The 10,000-nt window shown below is 36.0% G+C and overlaps 1 protein-coding gene across 2 annotated transcripts in view; it reads right to left on the bottom strand.

The window, feature by feature from the left end:
• Positions 1–6,652: 6,652 nt before the first annotated feature.
• Positions 6,653–10,000, bottom strand: part of LOC137652361 (protein FAM83H-like) — a 26,015-nt gene continuing 22,667 nt past the window's right edge. For both annotated transcript variants that reach the window (XM_068385726.1, XM_068385727.1), the window contains exons 3-4: positions 9,958–10,000; positions 6,653–7,131 (exon numbers count right to left, since the gene is read on the bottom strand). The exon at positions 9,958–10,000 is cut by the window's right edge and continues 93 nt beyond it. The gene's annotated coding sequence lies outside the window, so the exon portion shown is untranslated. The remainder of the gene's footprint in view (positions 7,132–9,957) is intronic.

Here is a 10,000-nt window from a genome sequence, read left to right on the forward strand (position 1 = left end):
AAGAAGGTTGTTGGAGGCAGCATGAGGAAGGGCAGTGAATGGTGGAATGAAGGAGTGAAGGTGAAAGTGGAAGAGAAAAAGAGGGCTTTTGAAGAATGGCTGCAGAGTAATAGTATAGAGAAGTATGAAAAATATAGAGAGAAAAAGGTGGAAGTAAAGCGCAAGGTACGTGAGGCAAAGAGGGCAGCTGACCTGAGGTGGGGTCAGGGACTGGGTCAGTCATATGAAGAGAATAAGAAGAAGTTTTGGAAAGAAGTGAAGAGAGTAAGGAAGGCTGGCGCAAGAATTGAAGAGACAGTGAAAGATGGAAATGGAAGGTTGTTAAAAGGAGAGGAGGCAAGGAAAAGGTGGGCGGAATATTTTGAAAGTTTGCTGAATGTTGAGGATAATAGGGAGGCAGATATAATTGCTGTTCCAGGTGTTGAGGTGCCAGTGATGGGAGGTGAGAATGAGAGAGAGATAACAATAGAGGAAGTGAGGAGAGCACTAGATGAAACGAGAGTAGGAAAAGCATCTGGTATGGACTGTGTGAAAGCTGAGATGTTGAAGGAAGGGGGTGTGACTGTACTTGAATGGTTGGTGAGATTGTTTAATATGTGTTTTGTGTTGTCAATGGTACCAGTAGATTGGGTTTGTGCATGTATTGTACCACTATATAAGGGTAAGGGAGATGTGCATGAGTGTTGTAATTCAAGAGGTATTAGTTTGTTGAGTGTAGTTGGAAAAGTGTATGGTAGAGTACTGATTAATAGGATTAAGGATAAAACAGAGAATGCAATCTTGGAAGTACAGGGTGGTTTTAGAAGAGGTAGGGGTTGTATGAATCAGATTTTTACAGTTAGGCAGATATGCGAGAAATATTTAGCAAAAGGTAAGGAGGTGTATGTTGCGTTTATGGATCTGGAGAAAGCATATGATAGAGTTGATAGGGAAGCAATGTGGGATGTGATGAGGTTATATGGAGTTGGTGGAAGGTTGTTGCAAGCAGTGAAAAGTTTATACAAAGGTAGTAAAGCATGTGTTAGAATAGGAAATGAAGTGAGTGATTGGTTTCCGGTGAGAGTGGGGCTGAGACAGGGATGTGTGATGTCGCCGTGGTTGTTTAACTTGTATGTTGATGGAGTGGTGAGAGAGGTGAATGCTCGAGTGCTTGGACGAGGATTAAAACTGGTAGGCGAGAATGACCATGAATGGGAGGTAAATCAGTTGTTGTTTGCGGATGATACTGTACTGGTAGCAGACACAGAAGAGAAGCTTGACCGACTAGTGACAGAATTTGGAAGGGTGTGTGAGAGAAGGAAGTTGAGAGTTAATGTGGGTAAGAGTAAGGTTATGAGATGTACGAGAAGGGAAGGTGGTGCAAGGTTGAATGTCATGTTGAATGGAGAGTTACTTGAGGAGGTGGATCAGTTTAAGTACTTGGGGTCTATTGTTGCAGCAAATGGTGGAGTGGAAGCAGATGTACGTCAGAGAGTGAATGAAGGTTGCAAAGTGTTGGGGGCAGTTAAGGGAGTAGTAAAAAATAGAGGGTTGGGCATGAATGTAAAGAGAGTTCTATATGAGAAAGTGATTGTACCAACTGTGATGTATGGATCGGAGTCGTGGGGAATGAAAGTGATGGAGAGACAGAAATTGAATGTGTTTCAGATGAAGTGTCTGAGGAGTATGGCTGGTGTATCTCGAGTAGATAGGGTTAGGAACGAAGTGGTGAGGGAGAGAACGGGTGTAAGAAATGAGTTAGCGGCTAGAGTGGATATGAATGTGTTGAGGTGGTTTGGCCATGTTGAGAGAATGGAAAATGGTTGTCTGCTAAAGAAGGTGATGAATGCAAGAGTTGATGGGAGAAGTACAAGAGGAAGGCCAAGGTTTGGGTGGATGGATGGTGTGAAGAAAGTTCTGGGTGATAGGAGGATAGATGTGAGAGAGGCAAGAGAGCGTGCTAGAAATAGGAATGAATGGCGAGCGATTGTGACGCAGTTCCAGTAGGCCCTGCTGCTTCCTCCGGGGCCTTAGATGACCGCGGAGGTAGCAGCAGTAGGGGAGTCAGCATTATGAAGCTTCAACTGTGGTGGAAATGTGGGAGGTTGGGCTGTGGCACCCTAGCAGTACCAGCTGAACTCGGTTGGGTCCCTGATTAGGCTGAAGGAACATAGAGAGTAGAGGTCCCCTTTTTGTTTTGTTTCGTTGTTGGTGTCGGCTACCCCCCAAAATTGGGGGAAGTGCCTTGGTATATAGATAGATAGAGATAAATATATATGATCAGTCTGTGTAAGGTATGGTCCTGGCCCTTGCTTTTGCCATTCATGAAAGACTTTAAAATATCAGCAAGTGGATAAATGGCATAGTGATAAGAACGATGATGATAATAATGATGATGACCATAACATATAACTCCAGAAAACAGTACAAAACAAGATATTTTTTATGTGTGATAATCAACATCTGAGAAACCTACTACTAAAAAAAAAAAAAATCTATAAATTGACCTGATATATAGGTTAAAGTTTAATGTGTGAGGACTTTTAAACTTAACAGATCTTATATTTCGGAAAATTAAATATTGTTGTTTCCACCGTCCATAAATAAAATATACAGGATGTGATTTATTTTTTTTCTGGTCTATTTAAAAAATGAAGACATAATAAGGCTTTAGCTAGCTTTTTATATTATCAAAAGGTCAAACGGAGTTAAAATATCAAGTGTATGACATTTTAAAGTTAATGGTGAAAGGATGACCTAAATGAAATGCTGGATCAGTGTCTACAAAAAAGTGGCACAAGAAAATAAATGGTCCTCGAATAAGAGGCAGAGAACACACACACCTCGAAATAGCCGAGCCTGAGGAGGGAAGCATAGAGAACAAAAAAACAAACACAAACTTTATATTCTGAAGCCTTTGAGTTTGATGAAGATGAAAGTGAATGACCAGAACAGCAGATTTAGAATATTAGAGGTCGATTATGCTAATGTTTCTTTTGGTAAAAATTGCAAAACCAAAAGTTATGTAAGTGAAAGATTTTTTGTGCATAAAGAGTAAAACTTTGCATTTCATGATGTTATTATTATAACTTACTAATCCAACAATAGCAGCACTTAAATTATTTTTTCTAGCTAAATGAATAAAGCAGTATCCTTTCTTACAAACATACGTACATATTAATTAACAAGGACGGGGATAAAAGGTGGCCAAAAAAAAAATGAAAAGAAAAAAAAATAGTGTATAAAAGGACTCTTCCCTGCTTCGACGTCTTTACACAATGGCGTATAAAAGAGTTCCTCTTAAGCAAGAGTAAACTTCGTCAGAAGTTTTGATTACAGCAAAAATAAACTATCTTGAAGTTGGAAACTTCGGATGGAAAAAGAAAATCCTGGTTAAAATAAGATCGGTATTTTCTAAAATCATTAAAGGCACAAACTCTGTTTATAGTGGAAATAAGCGTTCTCTAAAGTTCTCTTTAAGGATTACTGAATGTTTGCCGAAAAGATATTCATTGATTAACAAAGAGCCCAAACGTCTTATGATATGCAAGTTTAATTATTTATATTATCTATTCATCAGGTATAACCACGTATATTTACTATCCATACCTAAACTGGTTCTCAAATATTGAGATTATTAGGCGGATATTTAGAGAAAAATCTAAGTTTGCCTAAAGGAATATAATTTTGGTGGCAGGGTGGGGGTGGGGGGGTTTAGCAAGACGACCAGGATAGCAGCTTAACTAGACTGAAGAATTTAGATTAAAGATTTAAATTTATTTTTAAGGGTATATTGGATTAACATAATTCTTAAATCATGAAGTTTGTTAAAAAAAATGAAAATGAATATTTTACGAAGCGTTATTAATTGATAGGCCACATCATAAGAAACCCATGCTTAAGTAGCAAATTATATTATTTCTAGGTAGTCATTACTACTGTCAAATTCCATAAAACTGCCAAATGTAACAAATAAGAAAGATCGCTCTGCAATAGGATTTAAAATATGCTGGAAACCATAACAAGGTAAGGGTTTCTCCCCTATTAAATATAAACCCGATATATATTTAGAAAGTGTCAACCCTTTTGACAAGTTAATGTAAAAATACCCACTCAGCAAAAACTAAGAACACTAGAATCCGGCAGAGAAATTGTTATCTTTCAGAGCCCCTCTTCTATCTCATCTGACAACTGTTTTAGCTTCCCAACTATGTTCATGGAGCAGATATCTCAGCCATCATTCTAACTTGTCATTCTTATTTTTCATTAGATATTAGCTGTTGTTGGAAGTGCCACAATCAATAGAGCTTGTTTCCTCTTCTCGGAATATAGCTATGATGTACAGTATATGTGTAGACTTGTTCATAAGAAATTGCGAGAGTCGTTTCCTTCTTTGGAATGGATTGCATTGGCTTCATGTTAATTTTTTTTATATACCTATAGCTAGGTGCTTGGGCCTCTTGAGTCCACTTATTACTAAAATGAAACCCGGGGAAACTGTGATATACTATGAAGTAAAGTCAACAGAAGTTGGGCAGCAGGATGGAAGAAAGGAAGCAAGATCTGAGGTGAAGTAGGAAAAAAAAGGTATGTAAAAAAGGTTGTGGTGGCCTCTCGGCCACATCCTTGCCTGGTGATCACCAGAATGGGGTTCAAGTCCCGCTCAAACTCGTTAGTGGCTTTGTCACTACAACCTCATCATCCATGAGAGCTAGGGAAAGCCTACAAGGTTATCTGCCAAGAATTCAACAGCCATTTTCCGGCCGAGTTTGGGTGTCAATATCACTGTCCCTTGCCTCTGCCATTCATGACCGGCCTTTATACCTTTAACCTAAGGATCGATGGAACGCTGCCAAGACCCTTAACGCCTACAGCACACCGCGATAGTTGCACTGAAGGTACCAACACCTTTCGAGGTTCTCATATTTAGTCATAAGTATTGCTCTCGTGGTTGATTGATTGATTTAAGGTTTCCTGGAATCCTGACATCTAAGGTCCTTTACGCCGATTGCTCTCGTGAATTACTGGATGAAATTCGGGCAGTATGTATGAAAGAAAATGCCTCTCAAGATACCTACTTGTTTGAGAAGTTCCTTTGGGCAAATCCAATTCAGAGTACTGAGCTCTTCATGCCTAAAATCCTATGTTATGTATCCTTCCTTTATTCAAAAATATGGCTTGAAGTCACCCATAAAAATGTAAACTTCAGTCTCCCTCAAATATGTCAGGATGCCTGAAAACTTTAAATCAATCAATCAATCTCCCTCAAATTGAGCATTAAACACTAACTCGTTGTAGTTAGGGATTAAGAGCTGCTGCTCATATCTCCATGCCCCTTGGCGGGGTAGAGCCCTCAGTTAACTTCTTTTGGCGCACTGTATTCATTATCTGGGTCTTTTTCTGAGCTTAACTGCCCAAACAATCTAGCCTTTAACTTTGCTTCCATTTCCACTTCGTTAATTTCATCTGTTCAACCACTTTCAACTTTTACATCCCTGTTTTACGGGTGGGTACGGCCTCCCTGGCTAAAGAATAGCGCTATTATGGTAAAATTTTCAAATTCAAATTATATGAAATCATACCATATATATTATATATATATATATATATATATATATATATATATATATATATATATATATATATATATATATATACACACATGTTCAATTGTATACTTCAATGCATTGGTGAATAAAAGAACAGTATATAGATATTCTCTTCAAATAATAAATCTTCATAATTCATAAAATAAAATTAAAAGGCAATTCTCTAATTACAAAGGTTAGATTTCAATATCTAGTTATCATTGAAAGATATATAAACTTAGTTATTTTTTTTTTTACTAATTAAGTCAAATCAAATGTTAGTTGAACTGAACAATAATGTCACATTCAACTGTTTCCAACCAATGAAACTATTAAAGTACTAAGAAATCTGAAAGGCTGAAGTAGTGAAATAAATCAAGTTTACGAAATTTTAAAAAGTATATTCACAATATTAATTACCAGTTTCCAACAATTAGTGCCAGTTCTATTTAACAATTATGTAGTAAAAGTAAAAAGAAGTAAAAGGGACAAACAATAAAGAAAAGTCCACCAAAAGGTTAAAACTTGGATAATTTTAAATCCCAGAAATAATTTCAACAGTCCTTGAGGCGGCCAGAATTTCATTTTGGCATGAATAAAACCAAGAATTTCTCCCTACAGGGAAACTCAAGATAATTTTTTAAAGCTCTCAAAACATATAACTTTTCGGTAATTACCGATGATATAAAATGCTGCTGCATTGGAAACAAAAAATATCTACAACATAAGTTTTCCTGAATAGTAATGGCATTTAACTAGTAATACAAAACTTTTATGGACTAACTAGGCAAGCACCGGGCATTAAAGAACAATGTTAAAATATCCAATAGTTGGCCAGCCTATATTTCTTTTTTTTCACAATAGTTTAAGACGACAAACATAGACAGGTAAAGTAATGTAATATTCCGTATAAAAGCTTCAGTTGTAGAATTTAACCAAATTATTTAATCTGTTCAGAAGGTGACATTTACCAATTGTATATTGATATGGATCAGTCAACTCTTGGTTAATGGATAAAATCCCAGTTAATTTAGGGAATGTACGATCATTTAAGAGGCAGCCATAGGTCCTTGATAACTATTTGGATTTGTAGGTTGATAACTACTTGGGTCTATAGGTTGATTACTACATGGATTTATAGGTTGATAACTACTTGGGTCTATAGGTTGATTACTACATGGATTTGTAGGTTGATAACTACTTGGATCTGTAGGTTGATTACTAATTGGATATGTAGGTTGATAACTACTTGGGTCTGTAGGTTTATTACTAATCTGATTTGTAGGTTGATAACTACTTGGGTCTGTAGGTTGATTACTACATGGATTTGTAGGTTGATAACTACTTGGGTCTATATGTTGATTACTAATTGGATTTGTAGGATTAGAGCTTCCACCAGCCACAGCGTCAGTCATCTGAACGTCGGATCCCGGTATTTGTGAGGGAGGATTATCACTAAATAGATTAAACATGTCGAGATCACAGTCGCAGAATTGCCTCAATGACCTACAATGTTTACTTGTTATCCTGTAACAAAGGTAACCACCAAGGGCTGCATGGGTAACTGCAAAATGAAAATAAGAGTTAACAATAAGGAAACTATTCATATTTGTAGATTGTTATCATTTCTGAGTTATTGCTTTGATCATTTGTCTACTACAATTTTTATAGATTTACATAATATATGTATACCTTTGAATACAACACTTTGAAAATACACTCTCATCATTACAAAATACTTAATGAATGGAGATATATTTTTTTTTACATTGTTAATAACCATACACTAGATATTGCAATGATACCTCTAATCTCCCAGTTCCTGTCTATGGTCAATTTACCTACATAATATTTTCATTCTGATCATATCCAGCTCGAAAAAAAAAAAATAGTTCAAAGGGTTATGGAAGACAACGCTAAAAAGTTAAAAGTAGCCATAATGCCTTTTGAAATACCATATATTTTGGTGGATCAGTTGGTGTAGGATATCTCATCAATTACTTATTAATATTCAAAAGTGGTTTTTTTACCATTACCTTCTCTTCCTTTTATTCTAACACCCATGTAACGTACATTATGTTTCTTAGGTTTCCAGGTGAGGTCAATGAATACTCGAGACACGAATTCTATTAAAAGAAAAAGGCAGAAGGCAAGCAACAAATTTAGTAAGATTTAAGTTGTCCTGAAAGGAACTTCGGGAAAAGAGAGATGTTAATAACGAAATGAATCTCGAGGAAAAACGTGAATTTATCTAAAGTTAATGTAGCTTTGCATCGATGAAGTGAGTATTTTGAGAATTTGTTGAACGGATGAAACGAGGAAACTAAGAGGTGAATGATAAAGGACCGAAGGGCTGGGAGGGGGTAGTTGTTGCCTAGGATTTGAGGCTATAAAAGAGATATTAAAACAATTACTATTGTTTTTATGGGCATACTTCAGTACCATCTGGAATTGTTCATTGAAAATATATTGACAAAGTTACTTTCAAAGATAAGTAGATGTGATATCCTCTACTTGTCAAATTATAAACGTCTTTCCCGAGTAAAATTAAGAAAAAATAGGATTATCTGCAAAAGAGAATTTTTAGTCACTTTAGAATTTCAATGTTCCTTCAAAAATAGAAATACTCGTCTCATGTACAGGAATCACTCCAATATATTTGGTAAGACCGTGCAAGGTAAAAAATAAACCTTTGAGCATTGATAGTACGGAATGGAGATGCATGACTGGTAAACACCAATGCCAATGTTAAAGCTGCAATGATAAACTTTGCCATCTAAAAAATAAATAGCCAGAACCCTTATCTACAAAAAAAAAAAAAAAAAAAAAAAAAAAGTGATAAGGGCAAGGCAGCACCAATTATCATCATACAATAAGACCTTAGATACGCATCTAAGCCTGATGGACCCCTTGATACAATGGGAGTTGTTTAGTCGTAACTTCAGGCTGAAACATTGTATAGGATAGTCTGTAGGGAAAACGCATTGCATTAGGCTCATTCCAACAACTATATAACCTTGGCTGTTATGGGGTAACAGCAAATGATGAAGCATCAGCTGAGTTCCTCCAAAAATATCTTGGTTTCAAGGAAAGTGTCAATACAGATCTTCACATTGGTTGGAAGTAACTGATTCAAGCTAAAGTATAATGAATGAAAAAAATAAAGTGGCAACAGTCATAAAAACCAGAGAGAGAGAGAGAGAGAGAGAGAGAGAGAGAGAGAGAGAGAGAGAGAGAGAGAGAGAGAGAGAGAGAGAGAGAACCTATAGGTTGCCTATGCTAATTAAAACTAAACAGGGAATATGGAAGCCACTCAAGACAATCTACGAGAATATGGATTCCGAGAAAAAATATGCCTCCAAACAGGTGGTCAATTGTGAGTCAGGTTCCCTAGAACTAGCTCTTCATAAATTAAAAATCTTACATGGAAAGATGCAGCTGCTTAAACATAAAAACGCTACACTTTCATCGAAATCATCTGCTTGCCTGTGCAAAGACTGAATAAACCTTTTTTTTTTTTTTTGCTTTTTTATGTGTGAAAGTAATTTCCGTATCAGCAATAAGAACGAGAGAGAGAGAGAGAGAGAGAGAGAGAGAGAGAGAGAGAGAGAGAGAGAGAGCGGTCTTGTTATCCCCTTTGCAATTCCCATAGAAAGAGAGAGAGAGAGAGAGAGAGAGAGAGAGAGAGAGAGAGAGAGAGAGAGAGAGAGAGAGAGAGCACTTTCGGTCTTCACTACACTGCTTCGGTATCCCACTAAAGTAAGATTGCCATAAACATCAATGAGTCTCTTTTAGGTAATTCCAACATCAATTCATTCGATAAAGAAAAGGCTGACGAAGTTATTCGAGTCAAGATACGTTTTAATTGTGATTTCTAGAGCCTTGAAATATGCGGCTCCAGAATTTTATTGGCAGCTCCTACTTGACCTCAAGTACTATATCATAGACGAACTGTTACGAATAACCTAAGAGTGATATTAATTGTATTTATATAATAAAAGCATCGTAAGACTATCGTAATTATTGCGGTTTAGGATTAATAATACGCATGTTTATAACTTTTCCGTTAAGAAAGGGTAAAGTTGAGTATTGATTAACAGGTTTCATCACTATATTGCATAAGAATGTGCTTTTGTATTACACGGACTTAATCTAAATATCATAATGATAATGATAACGATGACGACGGTGATGATAAAAAAAGAAAAAAATAATAGTAAAAGTAAAAAGTAAAATTAAATTAAAATAAAAATTAAAAATACTACTACTACTACTACTACTACTAATACTACTACTACAACTAATAACAATAATAATAATAATAATAATAATAATAATAATAATAATAATAATAATAATAATGTTGATAACATCCGCCTCAAATACATACCTATTATCGATACCGCAACCAACTCAAATATATCATAATTGAT

Source organism: Palaemon carinicauda, chromosome 13 (genome assembly GCF_036898095.1).
Source record: "Palaemon carinicauda isolate YSFRI2023 chromosome 13, ASM3689809v2, whole genome shotgun sequence".
Classification (NCBI taxonomy): domain Eukaryota; kingdom Metazoa; phylum Arthropoda; class Malacostraca; order Decapoda; family Palaemonidae; genus Palaemon; species Palaemon carinicauda.